Raw genomic sequence first — 20,430 nt, 5'->3', positions numbered from 1 at the left:
AGAACCTCATGAGCTTCAACAAATTCAAGTGCAAGGTCTTGCACCTGGGTCAAGGCAGTCTGCTATCAGTAGAAGCTGGTGGATGTAAGGACTGAGCACAGCACTGCCAAGAAAGATCTGGGAGTACTGGTGAATGTCAAGCTGAACACGAGCCAGCAATGTGCCTTCACAGCCCAGAAAGCCAACCGTATCCTGGGCTGCATCAAGAGAGGCATGGACAGCAGGTTGAAGGAGGTGATCCTGCCCCTCTACTTTGTGCTTCTGAGACCTCATCCAGAGTATTGCATCCAGATGTGGAGTCCTTAGTTCAGGAGAGCTGTGGACCTGTTAGAGACCGTCCAGAGGAGGGACACAAATATGATCCAGGGGGTGGAACACCTCTCCTACAATGACAGGCTGAGAGAGCTGAGGCTGTTCAGCATGGGAAGAAAAGGTTCTGGTGAGGCCTTTAAACACCCCAAGGACAAGGGGAAATGGTTTAGAACGAAAGGAAGGGAGATTTAGATTGGATATAAATATGTTATTTAAAATAAGCATGATAAAGCACTGGAACAGTTTGTCTAGAGGTGTGGTGGATGCCCCATTCTTGTAGACATTCAAAGTAAGACTGAATGGGGCTCTAAGTAACCTGATCGAGCTGTAGTTGTCCCTGTTCATTGCAGGGCAGTTGGACTAGATGCCCTTTAAAGGTCCCTTCCAACTCAAATGATTCTATGATTCTATGATTCTATGAACTAACGTTCCAGGTCATAGGGTGAAAACTTAACTCTTTTGAACTTGGAAGTCATATTACTACAGACCCCAATTATGGCCACAGTTATACAGTGGACCATTAATTCAACTGGATGTTGGCCACAGGAACTGGTATATTCAAGTTACAATTCTGGGCTTCTCTGCCATATATCATGCAGTCTTCACAAATTACATATGTCCACATTCACATTTTCCAAAGGAAAATGTAATTTTTCTTGGCCTTCTTATGACTGTCCACATCCCTCTGACCAAAATTAAGCATTACTAGAAACATTCCTTTTTACCTGCCTGAAGTCAAAAGCATGTTTAACAGAGTAGCTCACACAACATAATGAAAATAGGTGTTTTTACTATGGGCTAGCTTCAGCTTTCAAATTGGGTCATATTTTCATAGACAGCCCACCAAGCCTAGCTTTTGGACATGTAAGATTATTCACTGTTGCTGATACTTAAAGATAACACTGCATAAAACATTATCATATTTTTGCAGGAAGTACTTCATTGATTCACTGCCAAATCTGAAGTTCCTTTTATTTGTTTATTTTGGCAGCTGTATCCCTTCAAAAAGTTTTCTTCTGTATTTTAAAATGCTTAAGGGTATCCTTTTAATTAAATTGTTGTTTGGTGCACATGATACACCATTCTTTACTTGCTTAAAAGCAATATGTTGAGAAAAAAACTCCCCATCTGCACTGAGGATTTAATGGTAGGAGAAATCATTTCAAAGTTCAATTTTTTTTTCAAAAGTTTGTCTGTGCTCTGACTTCCTATCTTGAGACTCTTACTTTCTGTCTTCAGATTGTCTAATTCAAAAAAGTCAGGCCAATGCTCCATTACCTTGAATGGAATAAAACTGAGTCATACATTTCTCACACTTAATCAATATCCAAGGAAATGTAAGCAAAAAAGAATCATAGATTGCACCAGGTGTTTCAACTTCCTCATATAAATAATATTCCTCATATATAAATAGGAGCCTGTATTAAAAGATAACAAAATATCTCTTAAACTCTGTTGGAGAAATTATTAGTCTTGTGGATATCTCAGTGTCCTGGTCTCTCCTCTTCCCCCTTACACAAGACATGCACTCTCCTCTGCTTTTCTGCAAGTGAGCCTGTGCCTTCTCTCATTCCTTTTTGCTTATTTCTTTGATGTGTATTTTAAGAATATCTTGGTAGAAAAATTGTTGAGTAATGCACAGAGGTCATTTTTTTTTTTTACCTTGTCAGTTCTCAAACTTTTGCATGTGCTATACGAACTCAATGCTAGGAACCTTGAAGGAACTTCAGATATTGATTGGTAAATCCAAACCATGGTATTTCTGACAAGCTGTAACTCAAAGGTAACTTGAAAAAATGACTTACTTTCTTTGTGCTGCTTATCTCCATCACAGTGACTTCTGATTAATCCTGACTACATGTCAGACCAAAATAATACTCCATCACAAGTTAAAGAGAGTATTTGAAATGAAGAGAGATCAAATAAGAGCTTACAAGGGGCTTGGTTGTGATTTTAACCATGAACCATAATTAAGGTTCCATATCCTTGTTATTCCATCAGTCCAAAATATTGTTTCATCCATTGTTTCCATGGGAACGTCCTGATGTGTGGCATTACCAGAAAGAGTTCAACTAGTGTAAAAGGTAGTGGTTACTGGCACAACACAACAGCAATTCTGCATGATAAAAAGAATATCACTTATCTCACCTTAGCATGCAGGCAGACACAGGACAAGGGAATAGTTAGAGTTTTAATTAAACTTCTTATGTACTCCTGTTTCCATGTAAAAGGTATATAGCCAAAATGCTGTTTAGTTGCATAACTCATTTGTTCAAAGAAATGAGTCTCTGGGAGTACATTTTCCTCTATTAATGCTTGAGTTTAGTATTAACCTGAGTGCTTAAATGAATTTGCTGATCGCAGCTATGGCTCACATAGACCTTATTCAACATCAGTTACACTCACCATTTGGCACCTGTAGCAGTGTCTGCTTAAAAGAAGTCTAACTTTAAAGCAGTACACAGAGAGATTTTCTTTGCTCTTTCCAGATGAGTTTAGTTTCCACCTTGAAGTTGGGTTTAAAGTAAATACACACTGAACAGGAGACAGAATACAAGCTTTGCCTTCCCACTCTCTGGCTCACAAACAGAGAATTTTAGTCTCCAAACTTTCATCTTTATGAACTCTTTACAATAACAGTTTTGTGTTTGTTTAAACAATGTTCTTTTTTTTACCATTTAAGTCAAAGGCTATCTCCTTATATAGTGCAGATTGTTTAAAAAATGACCCCTTGTTTAAATGGGATATGACAGTCTAATAGAGTAGCTTCTAATCATCTATAGGAAAATCTGGCAGCACTGCATAAGCTGGGTACAATGTCAATCAGACTACACCCAGAGTAAGGCTCTGCTTAGCATAATTAAGTGGTCTCAAGTCCTTGATGAGCAAAGAAAAATTCTAGCTTAGTTAGGAAAAGAAAAAAAATATCATGCACAATTCTGAATTGTGGTAACTAGAGACAGACTGGAGCTGCCAAATTTGGATTCAGAGAGCTGGTTGGAGGGCTATTTAATGTTTTAGTTTATGCCAAACTCAATTAAGAAAGGAAAGGAGAAAAACATTATTATTATTAAATGAATGGATGGTATTCTCTGTATAATACTGTCATTTCCCAGAATACTAACTGTCTGTAGCAGCTGGTTGACTCAGGAAGGCAGAGGCCAGAATTTTGTATCCTAGCCCTCTTGAAGGTGTTTCTTAAAATAAAGATATAACTGCTTTTCAAACTTTTGTAAGTATTTTGGGTTTTAATTGAACATGTGAACATGCATCCTCAATGGAATATCAGGCTTCTATTACTAATTTAGAAGCATATCTGTAAGTACTTAGGAAAGAACTTCATGTCTTCACAAATAAGCCAACAAATCCTGTGCATCTGATTCAAGGAAGCTGGACTCGGGTTTCTCTGTGGACTCATCGGGTCTAGGATTTCACTCAGCACCTGATAATTGCACCAGTCCTGTTCATCCTCCTCCACTCTTGAAAAACCAGCATGCAATCACCAAGGTGGCATTGCAAAAGAAGTTTCCTCAGAAGGAAGGAAAAAAACTAGGCTAAAATAGTGCTGACATAGAGGGTACAATTCCAATGACATCAATGGAATCTTGTTTATTTACATCAAAAGAGAATTCGGAAAATCTTGCTGGCTTTGTCAGAAGCATGCTAAAAAAGTTTAAAGATTGTTTAAAGACCCCATTTTAGCTTTGTTGATTACTCAATCTCTGCAGTCATTTATAGCTCCAATTCTACAAAGTAAGAGAGATTATCCCTTAATTAGGCAATTTTATCCTTGTAACATCTTCAACAGGACTAGATCATCATTAAGGTTTTTTTTTCTCCCCTTGCAACTTTCTTGAATCAGCTTTCATGTTTCTCTACAGTTTTCTCTGGTGAGTTGTTGATCCAGGGACCAATGAATGTTAGTAATACATCTATTTATGGCCTAATCATTATGAATATTTTAAAATATAATTCAGAAAATTATTTCCAGGCTGTGCACTCAAAAATGCCTAATCCCTACAAATACTCAGAATATGTGTTTGGGAAGTTCATCTGTGATTGCAGAAAACTCTCTTTAAATCCCATATTATTCATTGTGTAAAACTTACTGAGTAGGAACATGGAACAGTATTGCATGTAATTGTCACAGTTTCCAGAAACTAGCAGTTATACACATTTTTAGGTGTTCTGCCTGCATAAAAAGTGATTCAGAAAAAATGCCTTGATGTTTAAGAAGAAATAAAGCTAATGGTCCTATGTGTGTACTGTGACATGATGTAAAGCTTATTACGAGTCCATGTAGGCAATATGGAGATTACCACAAGTCGTGGTGACTAAAAGCAAATAAAGTAATTTGCCATGTTTTTAATGAAAAAAGCGTGACTTTTCCTCATCTCACAATGTGATGTACAGTATGCAAATTCTCAGTGAAATGTAAAAATCAGCCCTTTCCCCTATTGTTCCCCTAAATATAGTAGCATTCATGAATTATAAATGAAGTAACAACAGGGTACACTTTTACAATAGATAGTTGTTATTGTAGGTACCATCTTGTCTCATGGTTGGGGATGATTCGTCAGTCTGGTTGACAACTACTATGTTCTAGAAGCCATGTTAACCTCTCTTGCAAAAAAAAAAAAAAAAAATTATGGGGGAGAGCATCTTCGAAAAGTCTATCCAAAATGACAAGAATAATATAAACAGGTAAGACTCAGTCTCTTGCTTCCAATTTAGGAGAAATAGAGGTCTTTTGACCTGGAATTCTTATCTTTGACAACTGGCATTCTCCAAACTGTTAGCAGTATGAGGAAAACATTTCAGTGACAAATGAAAGAGCAGGAGAGAAAATATGCAAACTCCTAAATTGCTTGGGACTTTCAATAGGAAAAAATCCCTTTGAGGTGCAAAAGAAAAGCAACTGATGCATGTAGGATAGGCAACCATGGAGGGCAGCAATATTTTGGTGACAAAAGAGTGTTTTGTGCCCAAGTAAACTTGTGCTGGAAGGCATAGAAATTCCCCAGTTACCCCAGGGCACCAAAACCTCTGAAGCCAACACTCAATTTGTGGCAAAATCTTCAGATGGCTCTGCAGGAAGAATGTGTGCAGCTGGTTTATAGCTTTTTGGCTTTGTATTGGCAACTCAGTTAACTAGATAGCTTGTTGATGGTGGAGACACAAAAGCAATATCCACAGATGCTAATAACCTCCCCCTTGGTGGGATAGCGCTTGAACTCAAATCAGTGAGCGTGTTCCTTACCTTGATAAAGATTTACTGCTACTTTATGCTTTCCCTTCAAGTGGAGGTGGAGAGCGCTTTGAAATAGGGTTGTCAGCTTTCTTTATTTTAAAGCATGCTTTGAATTAGTTTTCTAGTTATTTGTGAAAACTCAGGAGTAAGACATGAGAAATAAGTTGGGATAAGGTTTTTCATTACTGTCACTTTTGTCTGCTTCTAATAGTGTCATGAGTACCTTGAGGAAGATGAAGTCTAGTTTGACCTGGCCAAAATGCTAAATCTCTGAATCTATGAGACAACAGCAATATTTGAAAGTTTATTCCTATTTTTCTTTTTATAAATGCTGGTTTAGAAACTTTATTTTGGAAAGTGTGGAAATATTGCATCAAAGCTAATTTTATATTTCTGTATTCTTTTTATATTTTATCGACACATGCCAAAAATAGGCATGCATAATCTGCTGAAAGATTATAATATGGCATTGGTTAAGAAGTTCTATGACTTTATGTTTGTTCATTGTTTTTGTAACAAAACACAAACATGCAAAATTTGGGATCATGCAGAATGTTTCAATCAGTGCTAAGTAGCATCTGTCCTAAAGTCTAAAAATAATTTGTTTAAACATTTTCTGTTTTTACAGGAAACCTAATAATAACCATATAGCTCTGGGGGGAAAAAAAAGTCACTTGCCTTAAAACCGTATTTCTTACAAATTGTTCTGTATTAAAATGTTTCATATATTATAATCTAATCAGAATATCTCCGTAACTGACCGAAAAAATGTACTCAAACTAGGCTGCCAAAAGTACCACTTGTTACTGGACATTCTCAGTCTCTCTGAAAACTTTCAGTTCAGAAATTCCAGGTCACTGACTGAACACCCATAGAAGTAGTCTTTAAACTGAGTTTTTGAAACAGAATTGATTTCTGTCTGTAGAAGACTTTCCACCAATGATATCGTCTGTTAAATCTGGCTATGACTAATGGTGACTTAACACCTTCATACAATCGTTTTATTGATGACAGATGATGGACCTGTTGCCGCTAGCTGGACTGCTAATTCATGCTAGAATATTACTTAGTTTTTGAGTCTTACTAACTGATTTCTTACTGCCAAACCATGAATCTGGTGATTGAACAAAAGAAGGAATATTGGAGATCCTCTGTCATACCATGTGAATAATCACAGCTCTGTGGAACAGACTTACTAGAAGAAGATAGGCAGAGATAACAGGGTGTTAGTTCTATACTGGATTTAGACACATGCAGATAATTGCTCAGGAAATGACACTTGACTGTAAAAGTGTGTGAATGCGTGTGTGTATGTGCACACATGTGCTAGTAGGGAAAGAGATACACATGTCCACTGCAACAAACATTTGTTGTTAAAAAATTAAAGTGCTTGGATATAGTATATGGAGAACAAAATAAAAATACACAAAAATAGTTTCTCAGGAATATAACATAAATTTAACAATTTGTCTCTGAATAATTTAATTTGCAGTTTTAAGCCTTTAGAGTTACAGTCTATTTATAATTGGAGCCGCAGTCTGCATGTATTTTAAATGCAAAGAGAGGTTCCAACCAACAGTCGAGTTATTATATTACTCGAGAGTTTAATTAATAACACATTAATTGTAGAAGCCAACATCAAGAGCCACACCATATTGTTTCCATTACATTTTGAAACTGTTTGAAGTGATTCTGTAATTAAAAAAAAAGAACTTCTGAGTAAAGCATTATCTTCATATGAAGAAATCATTTACTCTATGAGTTCTCCTACTCCGTAGGCTGTAGGATTCTTCACCAGGTTCCATAGAAGAGCCTGCTTTTAGATCTGAATAGCGGCACGTTCTCTCATACTTACAGGGAAAGAAAACCACTCAGTCCAAAAGCTTTTGTTATACTTTATCTGAGCTCCCACAATACATAAATGTTTAGTGGCATAACATCATTAAAAATATAAATGATTGAATGTCACAAAATTCATGTAAAAGTAAGCATAAATAGTATCTTCTGAGAAAATACACGCCATAAATTGTATTTTGCCTGTAATTTAAAGATGATAGATAAACTTAGTTCTAAAATACTGAGTCTAGATATACTTCCTCCATGGATATTCATTCAAATCGGTTCTATCCAAATATACTGGGAGTTCAAAAGCTGATCAATGCTCTGCAAACTCACAATAGGTCCCTTTTGCCATCCTCACCAGTAAAACCAAAACACAGCAGGGTTCCAGGACACAAGGCAGAGAGGGGCATAGCCCTCCTTCCTCCCACAGTCTGTTGCCTCCTTGAGGACCCTCCCCCCTCCCACTCAGCACCTATGAGACCATCAGCAGCTGTGTCAAAGAGGCACTGATTGGTATGTAGGATACAGGTGGTGAGGTACCTTCCCTAAAGGTTTTCTCTCATGGCTCTGCTCAAGTCAACTGGTTCTCCTGCTGCTGTCCCTTCACTCCCCTCTCCTCAACAACCATATTATGTAACAGCAGGATTTTACCCTAAGTTGTTGTACTGACTCCATAATTTCCAGTCTTATATGCTCTTTGTAAATTGATAATATATTCCTCCCCACCCCCTCTGCATTTCAAAACAAGCAACCAACTAATGCAGTGAGATCTTAAGGGCAATTGAAATTAATAAATGCTATGGAAACTTGACAGGACTGCATTGCAAAGTCAATAACAAAAATAACACACATGTTATATTTCTGCCTATAATACATGCTTTAAGAATTTGTAATTGCAAGTATTATTGAAAAGATTAATACATAACAATTTCTCATATCAGATTAAGAATTAACAAATTCAGTAACACTATACATGCAAACCCACTAATAAGATTAAAAAATCTAGTAATACAGTAGACAGAAATCTTCAAATCTGATAGGTTATGTCAGCAGAAATGCAATAATTATCTGTAATTCTGCTTCAATAAATGTTGATCTTCTATTCTACCATTTTAACCATATCATAATAATAAATTTTTCAGTACCTTCAGTGAGTTGACGTTCCACACTCATAGGGTGATTTATGTGTGCGAAATCTTAAAAATAAAAAACGCTTATTTCACTGTTTCCTTAGGCTTGTCAGGTTATCATTTACATGAGAAAAGAGAGAGCCAAGTGGGAACTAATTGTTAACAAGGGGTTATTATCTGAGGTTTCTTCCTGATGAAGGATCCAGCTGAATTTATGTTTTGTTTACCTAAACATTAACACGTGTCGTTTAAAAACCGAGTACATTTTGGCTGGCTTATTCATTTAGCAGTTTACCATAAAATATTTCTTAAGCCCACTCAGTTTGAAAGTCCCCACTGTTCTTCAAAAGCCAGATGAAAGGAATGTAATTCTGCAGGATGTGGGCCAGAGGACTTTTTCTCAACAGCAGGAGCAAAATGGAAATGTGTCTCCTTTAAGATGTATTTTCCTTCCCCACAGCAGGTGAAGGATATGTTGGATAGATCGAGAAGTTAAGTTCAAAACATCACAAATTAGCAGGAGTTCAATACAAATACTCATTCCATAGAAGATCTAGTTCATTAGTAAACCAGAGGTGGAAAGGAACGTAGGAGAAGGCCCATGAAGAGGCTACAAAAAAAGAGGGACTCGGTATGATGTTTGGTGCAAGAGGGAGATGATGTGTTCCTTTTTATCAGCTTTCTTCATCCTTTTACCAAGTGAGGCTACAGATGTCCAGCAACAGTTTGGTCAAGACTGGAAACTGAGAAGGATTAAGAGGAGAAGTTTCTTACCTTATAAGGTGGATATACATTTCCCAGACAGTTTAATGAACTTGGAGCCTAATTTGGCCTCATTTAATGCATTCTCTAGGACAGCAGGCATCGCATTACCTTACAGCTGAAATCTGAGATATTCTTAACCACCACCCTGTTGCCTTCCATGTCCTAGAGACAGAATCTGTCACTGAAGAGCCTCCTTCTCTTAGTGTTGAAACACCATATAGAACATCACTGCTTGTTACAAGCAGTGGCAATAGCCCTGATGGAGGTTCAGGATCTCCTAATGAAGCCAACATCAGGCTGTCTGGGTATCCCACACCTGAGGCAGGATTATCCTAATTCTAATCCAGGTTTAATAACAAAGAAAGCCTTCAGGGCACCAGCTGTAAAACTGTGATTCAGATCCCCCTGTTGAGCCTGTCCTGTTTGCAGCAAAACACTACCAGAAGGGAGGGGGTTGCTTCAGAGGGCGATGTGAATCTTCTGTGGCAGGCTCTTCCTTCCCAAGACTTGCCCGCAGCAGCAGACTCCATTCTGGCAGACTCTTCAAAAGTCTGGAAAGATACAGCATTCACTAGAATTCCCTCCAGAGTGTTCTAGGCACAGAACAGAAACACACAACTGAGAAAAATGTCATGTATAGCTGAACAGAGAGAAGTCATATGTGAAATGGAAGCATATAAAAATTGATAGAATACAGAGCTCACTGTGCATCAGAAAAACAATTTAAAAAAACAGCTTTTGAGGTTTTATTTTTGTATACCTAATATAAATTTATTATTATTGTTCAATTGAATTACAAATTGCAGGCCGGACAATGAAAGTAGATTACAAAATTTTCCCCTTTTCTTCTCCAGTTTCTCTTTGAGATTAATATAAAGAGGTACAGTACATGACTGAACACTAGCAGAAAAAAATTAGAGGTAGGTAGGAGTATTAACTCCCATGGCAGGAAGTTGGGCAGTAAATCAGCCAACGCTTAGTAGTTTGCAATAAGAACTTCAATTCAGAGGTGTGTACCAAGGGTGGTTAGTTCTGTAGCTTAGGTTCAGTTAACAGAAATTGTTTATAGGTCTTGCAAAGTTTTAGTGCAAGTGCGCCATTCCATGTACATGTTTTATTTTTGTGAAGGGCCGTATATCCCTGTAGAATTCCCAGTATCCCCACAGATGTGCACAGGCCTAGTTATTCACTTTGAAATCATTTGCACGTTAACAGATCAGATAATTCCTCTGTCCTCTGGTGGTTCACGTATGGAGTTGTTTGTTTTGATGTTCACAACCCTCAGTTATATGAACATGGTTTAAATATATTCAATCAGTATTCTTTTAAAATTGTGACTGACCTGCTTTTTGCTTTTAATGAGGAATAATAAGATTTGACTTTAATTTACTCCATGGCCTAGAGTCTTCTCTCTTGGATTAACCAGAATGATACACTCTTGGAGTTATTGTAGGTTTTAATTTAAACGATAGCCTTCCAACAAAACTTCTCAGACTTGTGAGAACTTCCTAAAATACTGTTTCTAGCTAACCTGTCCCTGAAAATAAAATTCTCTCAGTATTACATATAAAGCAAATTAATTTTATACTCCTTGGTTACAGACTGTATTTTTCATGCAAATTTTTATCGCATTAGCAGTATTTAGAGCTCTACTAAGTGATTCTTCTGGTGAACAGTTCAGCAGCTAAGGTGAGGACCTGCAGCAGAAAGTCATGAAATGTGAGAGCGTGACTAGGAAAGAGCAGAAGCGTACAGAACATGTTTGTGTCTCAATCCCCAAAGAGATAGATTCACAGGGTTTTCTCACCTCAGCTAAGAGCTGGCAATATCACAGCTTGCACAGTAATTTGGCATAATTTTAGGTCTCCATTTGAAAGAAGCCTGGGATTAATGGACAAAAGTAAGCCCTTGTCATGTAACAAGTTGTTGAAATCCTGTAGCGAGCCTTTTCCCTTTCACGTTTGAGCTGAAACTGTTGGCAGACCGGGACAGAAACAAGTGATGTACTCACATGAGCCGAAGCCTGCTTGTAGCAGCAGACGTGATTCTTGCCACTTCCAAAAGAAACCACTTAAGCATGCTAATAATTGCAATTGCTTATTGATGTTTTCATGCAAGGTATCATTTATGCTTTGGTGAATTATGCTTTCAGATGGCAAGTTTTTTGGGGGCTACAATCCTATGCAATCCCTTTTCTCCCTCTATGTGTTTGTTCAGTACCAACTACATTTTATGCAAGAGGAAGAACTTGAGAAAGAGCAAGTGTACTCGGAGGACTCTGAGTAAGACCAGACCAGCATTTTGTTTGCACCAATTATTTTAAGAGAGGATTAGGCCTGCAAAAGCACTGCTTGGTGTTCAAGAAACGTGTAGATGTGGTACTTAGGGACTTGGTTTAGTGGGGAATATTGGTGGTAGGTGGACGGTTGGACTAGATGATCTTAGATGTCTTTTCCAACCTTAATGATTTTCTGATTCTGTGATTCTATAGCTGCAGGGTTGCTTATTCTTTAATGGAGAGGTCCATTCCTATTACTACCCAGTCACTTCAGCTACCTCTCGTAACAAAATCCAGTATAAATGGAAAGAACAATAGCTTGTCTGTAGCATTTTTAAGCCAACTGAAAGGAATATATAGCAGAGATAAAATACTCTATTAAAAACACATATTCATTTTAAAATGTTGTAAGACAACCATTGCTACTGAGTTATATAAATGTAATTTTAAAGTCCTTTCTCTGCAATCACATTATATGTCGGTATAATCTAACCAGCTTCAGCCCTATTTACATTCTGTGCTGTGCATTCTCCACAGTGCACCCTGTTCCCCTGGCTCAGGGCTAGGAACCTGAGTCCTGTGGCTGCTTACTGCCGCTGCTGCTTCACTGGGCAGCCTGTGAGTAAGGCTCTGCACAGCACTGGCAGATCCTCCTTCTGGGTGGGGTTTTTCCTATAGTGATTTAATCTTTCACTACCTCTACCACTGACAAAAACATCTGAAACATCTACCTTGTGCCCGGACAATGACAAAGATCTTTGACAGCGCGTGGTAGGGCTCAGTGACCAGGGTGCTGTTTTAAACACCCTACATTTCTGTAGCATTCTGCAGAAATCTGTCCAGATCTCAGGAATGTCTTTATTCACTTGAAGTGGCTTAATACAGTATGTTTATCATCCTGATTGCTCACAACATAACTTCAAGCACATCATCAATACTAAGTTCTGCTGCATACTTTAGTATAGTCCACTACTGCCTGTCAGACAAATCAATAATTCACCTGGACATTTTCTTTACAATCAGAAGGGCAGGCTTCTTTGAAACAGAACAACTTCCAAACTATACGCGCTGAAGTTTCCATAAGGAAAAAAATTCTTTTATGGTAAAAAAAAAGATGAGAGAGAAATTGGATTTTTTTTCACTATAGAAAAATCTGATATACTGTTTCAATTTTCAAAAGTAAAGATGAGTTCTTAAAAAAACAATTAAAAAGATATTTTATCTTATAATTGAGAAATTCATTTTTTTTTTAATGGAAAATCTGAATTTTGGTAAGATCCATTTTTAACCTTCAGAATTTACACAACCCTAATCAACAACTTGAACATTCAGAATACTCGATTGTCCCATTGTTCTTGTAGGAGGATGAGGACAGGGCATGTATGTGTCCATTTTCTTTTCTAGGAGAAAGAAGAAAATATTTTCAATATTTCATTTCCAAACATGTTAAAAATTATGTAATCCATCATGATTTACATTTTGACCAAACTATTTGAATACTTTTGGTAAGAATTCAAAAGTGTTAACAGAAAAGTGAAAATACTGTACAAACTGTGTCCTTAATGGCCCTCCATCCTGAATGATGCCACTGAAAGGTCTTTGCTAGGCATCCCTGGATGACATTTAATCTAGTTTATTTAATCAATTTCTGTAGACTGTAAAGAATTTATTGTATCAGTGAATAATGGCATATTCAGACAACACCCTTGAAAATATCCTAGCATTCCAGATTCCGAAATTTGGCCAAAATATGAGAAGACAGTGGGAACTATGAATGCCAGTACTTGATATGTTTTAATGAACTTTGAGTTCCAAAAAGTACAGAATTTGAAAATGATGATGTTTAAGTCCTACCAGATTGGGTACTAGGTACATCTAGCATCTTTTTTCCTCTGAGGTTTGATAAAGTTTTTTTCTTTTGCCTTAGTATCAACACTTGCATGCATATTTGGAGGCTTTACTGCACATGCTGGATGTACCGTAAAGGATAATAGGGCTATAACTTTTCCAATAACTTTTCTTGATTTATTTCACCCTGGGACATATCAAAAGTGACTGTATTTTCACAGAGCCTATCAGAGCTGCTTCATCTAGCCCTGCTTCCAGTAAATATGGACCTGCTGCTCCTCGTGGCTCACGCTGTGCCTGTAGTGTAGCTATGCAGGGGTACCTTAGTAGCTTGAGAAATTTTTGTCCATATCACTTTGAGGGCCAGAATTCAAAGGACAGTCATAGAACTGGAGCTGTAGTGCAAGCTGGAGCTTGATCTGGTGCAAGTATACAAATCTCTTTCTCAAGAAATGGCAACTAGACTTTTGTCAGACCATTTGCAACAAGAAGCAAGCAGTTTCAAGAGTTCTGAATTTGCTTTCCAAACTAAACGAGTACTGAAATTGAGTGGCAGTGTAGATTCTCTTCTGTCTAATAAAGCCTGAGAGGCATGTAAGTTGTTCTCTGAGAGGGGACACAAATATTATCTCTCTCCTCTAACATCTGTCAGTATTGAAAATATTTGCAGAAACTCATTATTTTTGAGACATTATCCTTATCAGATTTAGTTGAAATTAACCACTTAGTTCAAAGATGAGGAGAAAAACAGGGAAAAGACTGAAAGGCATAGTGGACAGCACTCCAATAGAAAGTCAACTTCAAAAATTCCTAATTAGCAACACAGCCTGGCGTTATAAAAGATAACGCTTTTTTTGTTTTTGTTTGTTTGTTTGTTTTTAAAATAAATCTATTCTTTTTTCAGAAGTGGATCAGAGCAGGACCATAAAAGCTAAGGGGAACCAATGGTTCTGCCTGAATCAAAGCAAAGCTGACGTATCACAGAGATAAGCAAACTGAGGAGCTACTGCAGCAGTGCTGCAGAAAGGAGTAAACTGGATCTGAAGTCTACTTGGAGTAGCTCATAAGCTCTCTTTCATGCTACCTCTGTAATACCATATGCGTAGTGTAATGTCTAGATATGTTATGCTCACTGTTACATTGAAGAGTAAACAGACTTGTTCTTCCTGTATTGGCAAATTATAGCTTTATATCATTTGGTAGAAAGAGTGTATTATGTATGTGTAATTATAGGAAGGACTGACAGTAATTCTATTTTTAGGGATGTCTAGTATATTCTTCACCTCAGTCATCAACCTCCAAATTGTCCACAAGCCAATTTCTTTCCAAGGGAAGTACAACTTTTATTATTCACATTGACCACAGATATTTGTTGATTTTTGATGTTTTATCCAAAGGAGAAAGTTTTGGATGTCAAACATAAGCTGATACAGTATTATACTTTGAGTCTTTTTACTTTTTAAAAGTGAAATTTACGACAGAATGCCTTGAGTTTCCCTGTTGCACCATTTTTCTTAAAGCCAAGTTTCCCAGTGGATGCGTTAATCATGTGTTTTACATGCTGTCATATCACATAACATTTTGAATTTGACTTAACCTGGTGTGATATGTCACAATTCTACAGTATGTGTGCCCCAGGGAACTTTAAATCAGTTTGCTGAAAAACACAATTAAAGACCCACACTGAACTGAGTTTTCTTAAAAACTCAGCACACATACAAAAGCACATCTCTTTCTCTGTGAAATAGCATACAACATCTGTGAAAATATTAGTCTCATATACAGCCTTTAGAAGTTTCAAAGATAATTAGAAATACTGTTTTCTAATTGCTACATCATCTAATAAATTTGCTTGTATGCAGTGCAATTTAATACCTCCAACTATTCTTCCCACCTAAGGAATTACACAGATTTTCTTAGGCAGCTGCAAAACAATATTAGAGATGGCACTGGGAAACCCATTTAGAGTGCTTTATTGTACCCTGATGCTTTGAATTCTGTCTAGTTGAGAGAAACCTATAGGCAAATTCTTAAAGCACAGAACTGCAAGTCAGTAAGGTTCTGAGAAGAGCTGAACTAAGAATTTATAATAAAAAACTTATTAAAGCACTTGTTTTCCAAAATTTACCCTTTACACCTATTTGCTCTCTGACCAGAAATTGACCCTCAATTGTTTTGTGCAGTCAGACTTCAATGGCCTGACCCTGGCTTGTGGACTGGTTGACTGACCTTCATGAGTTGATTAAGCCTGTGTCTCAAATGAATCTATTTTCTCTCAGAACTATTTCAAACTTATCTACAGATCTGAATTCTTTATTTCTACAAATACAATGGGCAATAGTGGGTATGTTATTAAAGGAATATGGCCATGACAAACAGTAATTTCTATTTTACAAGTTTTTCAAAAATTATATTTTGTTCTAATTAATTCAGTTATGTTTTTGAGTTCTAATGACGATTCTATTTTTTTACTGTCATATTATGTTGGTAGTATATGTGTCCATACATCTAAAATGAATAAGTGCTTTTCTCATAAATTCATTGCATATGAAAAGTGCATTTTTAAACAAAAGTTACTGCTCCAACCAAGAAGAAACAGACGTGGTGTTCTAATTTATTTGACTGTGACTCATATTTTACGTGAAACTGGATGTAAGATCACGTATAATAGTAATAATGAAAAAAAGACTAACAAGACAACATACTGTCTAAGCATGTGGCCAGGTTTAACAGTGCGTATTTTGACACACATGTAAATACAGGCAGAAGAAAACAAACATGTCTTTTTCACTGTATATGATAGATAGACAAATTCTAAAGGGAAATGACACATTTTGTTATTCATTAACATCCAATGATCCTTTCGTGCAACACCCTGGAGGCTGAATGCAGTGACAGCATAAAAAGGTATACACCCACCAGTACTTGGCATCAGGCATCAAGCAGTTTGCTGGAAAAGAGCTGGCATATATTCCTTGATAATATGTCTCATAGGTTTGTTGGATGGCAATGCAGTGAAGTGTCTGACCATTAAACGACATACCAAAATGCTGACATTTAACCATGTGTGTCTGTTGCCAGTCACTCAAGTTCTCCCCATCTTTCATTCTTTTTCTGCTTAGAACAGTTGAAGTACATGCTGGCAGCAAGCAGAGACTGAGTAATATGTAAATATGTTTCATATGTGTTATGAAATACAAAAATATAAATTTACAAGGTAAGTATGAAGAAGAGAATTGCCTTACACTGCAATAGATTAGACTGGACCTTGCTGAAAATAATAATCATACAATCTACACCTCATTTTATATATATATAAACCTCCATTGCAGAAACAGACAGCAGCCTACAACTGAAACATAGATATCTTTTTCATCTGATGAAAATGTACAAAAGAGTGGAATGTCTTTGCTTTTATTGTTTTATAAGTGTTTTTGTCCCTGACTGTAAAAGAAGAATGTAAAGAGAAACTAAGAGAGAAGTTCTGTTTGTATGAGCCTGCAAAAATTACCAGAAAAAAAGCTTTCAGGACAGCCCTTTTCAGCCTAAAAAGGGCTCTAGAGTTGGTAACATATAAGCTGTTTCATCTGTAACTCTTTCTCTGTTCAGAGGAGTGACTCTTACAGTCTTGTAACTTTACAGGTAACAAGACCTTCCATAAAGAAGTTGAAAATAATGAGGAGATAAAAAGAAATATCCAGATAAAAAGAAAAACCCAGACAAGTTTATAGCTGTTAACATAGTATTTATAAAGTAAATTAAGTTCTCTTATTCTCCTCAAACTGCAAAACTATGTGGCCATGTGTTCAAAACTGGTCAAATAAAATGATTTTTAAACCAGTGGATAATTAACCCCTGAGAATGATCTCTGCAGAATATTATTAATGCAAATATCTGAGTGAAGTGTATATGGAAATAAACGGAGTTGGCAGAGTATAGTATCTGTAAGTATTAGTATTTTGCAACAGCAAAAATTGGATGGGAAAGATAGAGTGAGCACTGGAAGGGAACATAGGGAATCTGAGGAAGAAATTCCTGCCAAAGCAAAATAAAGAAGGATCCTATTATGTATTATTGCTATCATTAGTATAGTAACTGCTTTCTGACACAGTGTCTTGATTTATTAGTCTATTTTTTGTGTGTGTGTGTTTAACTTTCTAGAAATCCAGAAAAGTCACCAACGCACATCCACTATTACTACTCTTCACTGCTATTACTCACTACTTTGTGAGATTTTGGAGAAGGACTTATACGGAAACTGAAAAAAATCGCTCTACAATTTTCACAAAAATTAAACCTTATTTATATATTTCTGTGAAATTTATTTCAGGATTCTTACTAGCAGATATTATGCATCTGTGCCATTTATGGCCAACATGTTCAGTGCTACCCTTCATCTTTGTTCGTACTGTAAAATACAATCAACTGAGAAGCAACATCAGAATTCACACTGGCTTTGTTCACAGAAGCACCTAGTACATTCATGCGCAAGCCTGTAAGTAAACCTTTTGTACATGCATAAGAAAGTTGCCTTTGTGTATTTCATAGCACAGACAGGCACTTAGAGCTAAAACTCTCAGCTTGTCACATTGCAGCCTGACTCTGAAGTGGCTGTCCTAAAAGTTTCCCTGAATGTCCTATTACTAGGCAAACTTCTTTACCTTCTTGCCTTTAACAGATATATACATTCCCCTGCAGGAACTGACATTCTGCTCAACAGTTCAGTAGTAATATAAAGTGATCTGCCCTTTTAGAGACATGCTTCCTGAGCAAAATTTTCTTTCCCTTTACACTTTACATGCAAAAAGACATTGAAGGGGATTGATGAGACCAACCATTGTCAGTCAGAAGTGACATCATTTGGGTGTAATACTTAGAAGATTAGTAACATCTGCTTTTTTTAAATATGGTTAGTAGCAACCCCTCTGGCCCACTGTAACCATATGGGATGCTTTGTATGCACAGATAGGCACTGTACACCATGAAAGCTACGCTTGAAAAGAAATGTTTTCTACAAATTACATAGTTTAAAAAATAGAATGAAAAGCTGCAGTCTTTCTATTTTGTCAGAAAGAGCAAATGCAAAACCATACTGCTGAACAAGTTTGCTCTTAAATGACACCTTTGCCTTATGACTAATAAATTAACAAAATTGTTATTATTGAAGTGTTTGTACAGTGTGGGAAAAAAAATCTTGTAACTCATCAAGACTATCAAATTAGGAAAAAGACATTCTGATTTTAACTGCTGTATTCTGATAGTTTACTTCTTGGTGATCAGCAAATTTTCGTTAATAAGTACAAGAATAAAGGCTGACTAAATGCCTCAGTAATCCAGAAATTCAAGCCTCTATACCCCCTTGTTTTCTGGAGTGCAAACTTACTGTAATTGCACCGTTCCTCATAGAAAAAATTACTTTGCCATATTGAGACGTGCAGAACAGAATGAAATCCCTGCACTTCAAACTGATAATGGGAATGACAGCTCCCATATATTCATGCTCGGAAAAGGCATTCATGTTTTGAAAAAGAAAATGTTTAGAAAATTGGTGGGCTGCCCTTTATCCCTGTGAACAAGACAGATACTGTAAAGTAAGGGAAAGAGCAAGAAGGAAAGCAAAATAATTATTTTTGTAAATGTTTTTTTTCATGTGACAAATTTGATCTCAGCAGTTTCAAAGGACACTGATAATAGGACATGAACACCATTTCCTCTTGTTTCTGCAGGATGGATTCTCTCTTTTCAGAGCTTAAAGCAGAAGGTGTAAGGTTTCCAAGAGAACCTGGCACAGAGTTGCAACTCAGTAGCTTTCATTGCAACATGAGTTTTTACATTAGTTTTCATTCCCCTTTTCTTATGTGTAATTGACAGCATACAGTTCGTAATCTATAGAGATTCCTGAAAAATTTTGGTGTAGGATAATGAAAAATTCTCATTTTTTTTCCCCCTGCATTCATGTATAAATCAGTCATATCATATCTATTACACAGACTGGAGTACCTTGGAAATTATCATAAACTAGTATTGAATAAAGTCCTATGCATTCAAACATAACTTCTTCTATACCCCCTATTTAGTCTCTTATGTTTTATTGCTAGGTTGTAAGTAGAGCATGCTTTGTTAATACCTATTACACTTCTGATAAATTAACAGTAATTATGTCTGCTAAAAATGGGCACATTTCCAAAACATCTGGTCAGGACAGGTCAGAATGGCCTCTTTCTCTTCTTGCTGGAACAGTTGGGGCTGACGCAGTTATAAGCATTAGAGTTCTCAAGGGAACGTTACTTTACCTAATGTACTGGCCGAAGTGGCACGCTTCACTTCCACAACACCTGCTCACAGATTCCTAGCTGCCACTCAAACCCAAGCCAGTAGGGCAAGGGAAACTGGGAACAGTGATACAAGCACACACAGAATAACCTGGGAGAAGATGACATAGTAAATGGGAGCAGGGTGCACTGAAAAGCATAGAGCATGCAAGGGAACAAGAAAGAGGAAACTGTCCAGCATTTAAGAGGCGACTGTTTTTTGACTAATTGTGATTAATAGTTATACTTTCTTCCTACAGCGCTAGGTTTGGTTTTAATTTCATTTATGTTCATAGTTACATCAGGGCACCTCATCTTTTACCTACAATGAATAATTTTACATTCTTAGTTTTTTTTTTTTATCATTACCCCTTGCTATTTTTCCAGGAAGCATCATATTATACTTTATGAACCCTAGGGAGACTTGATAAAGGTCAGGAAGTTCTGAAGTTTTCAGCATCCAGCCTAGCAATGCATTAACCACCTTTTCAGCCTGCTCATTCTACTTGTTTGAGGTGGTGAAATTATTTGCAGAAACCCATTCACTTGCTATAGTGTCAGCTCCCATCTTTCTGCAAGTAGTGATCTGTTGGTTGGAGCAAGTAGTCAAAGGGCATTAATTCTGCTTCTTTCAGTGAAAAATCACTGATAAAATGTGTAGGAAAGATAGATCCATACCAACCTCTCCTGTGA

The sequence above is a fragment of the Numida meleagris genome, chromosome 6 (genome assembly GCF_002078875.1).
Source record: "Numida meleagris isolate 19003 breed g44 Domestic line chromosome 6, NumMel1.0, whole genome shotgun sequence".
NCBI lineage: Eukaryota > Metazoa > Chordata > Aves > Galliformes > Numididae > Numida > Numida meleagris.
The sequence above is the reverse complement of the archived record's forward strand: the minus strand, read 5'-3'. Positions refer to the sequence as shown.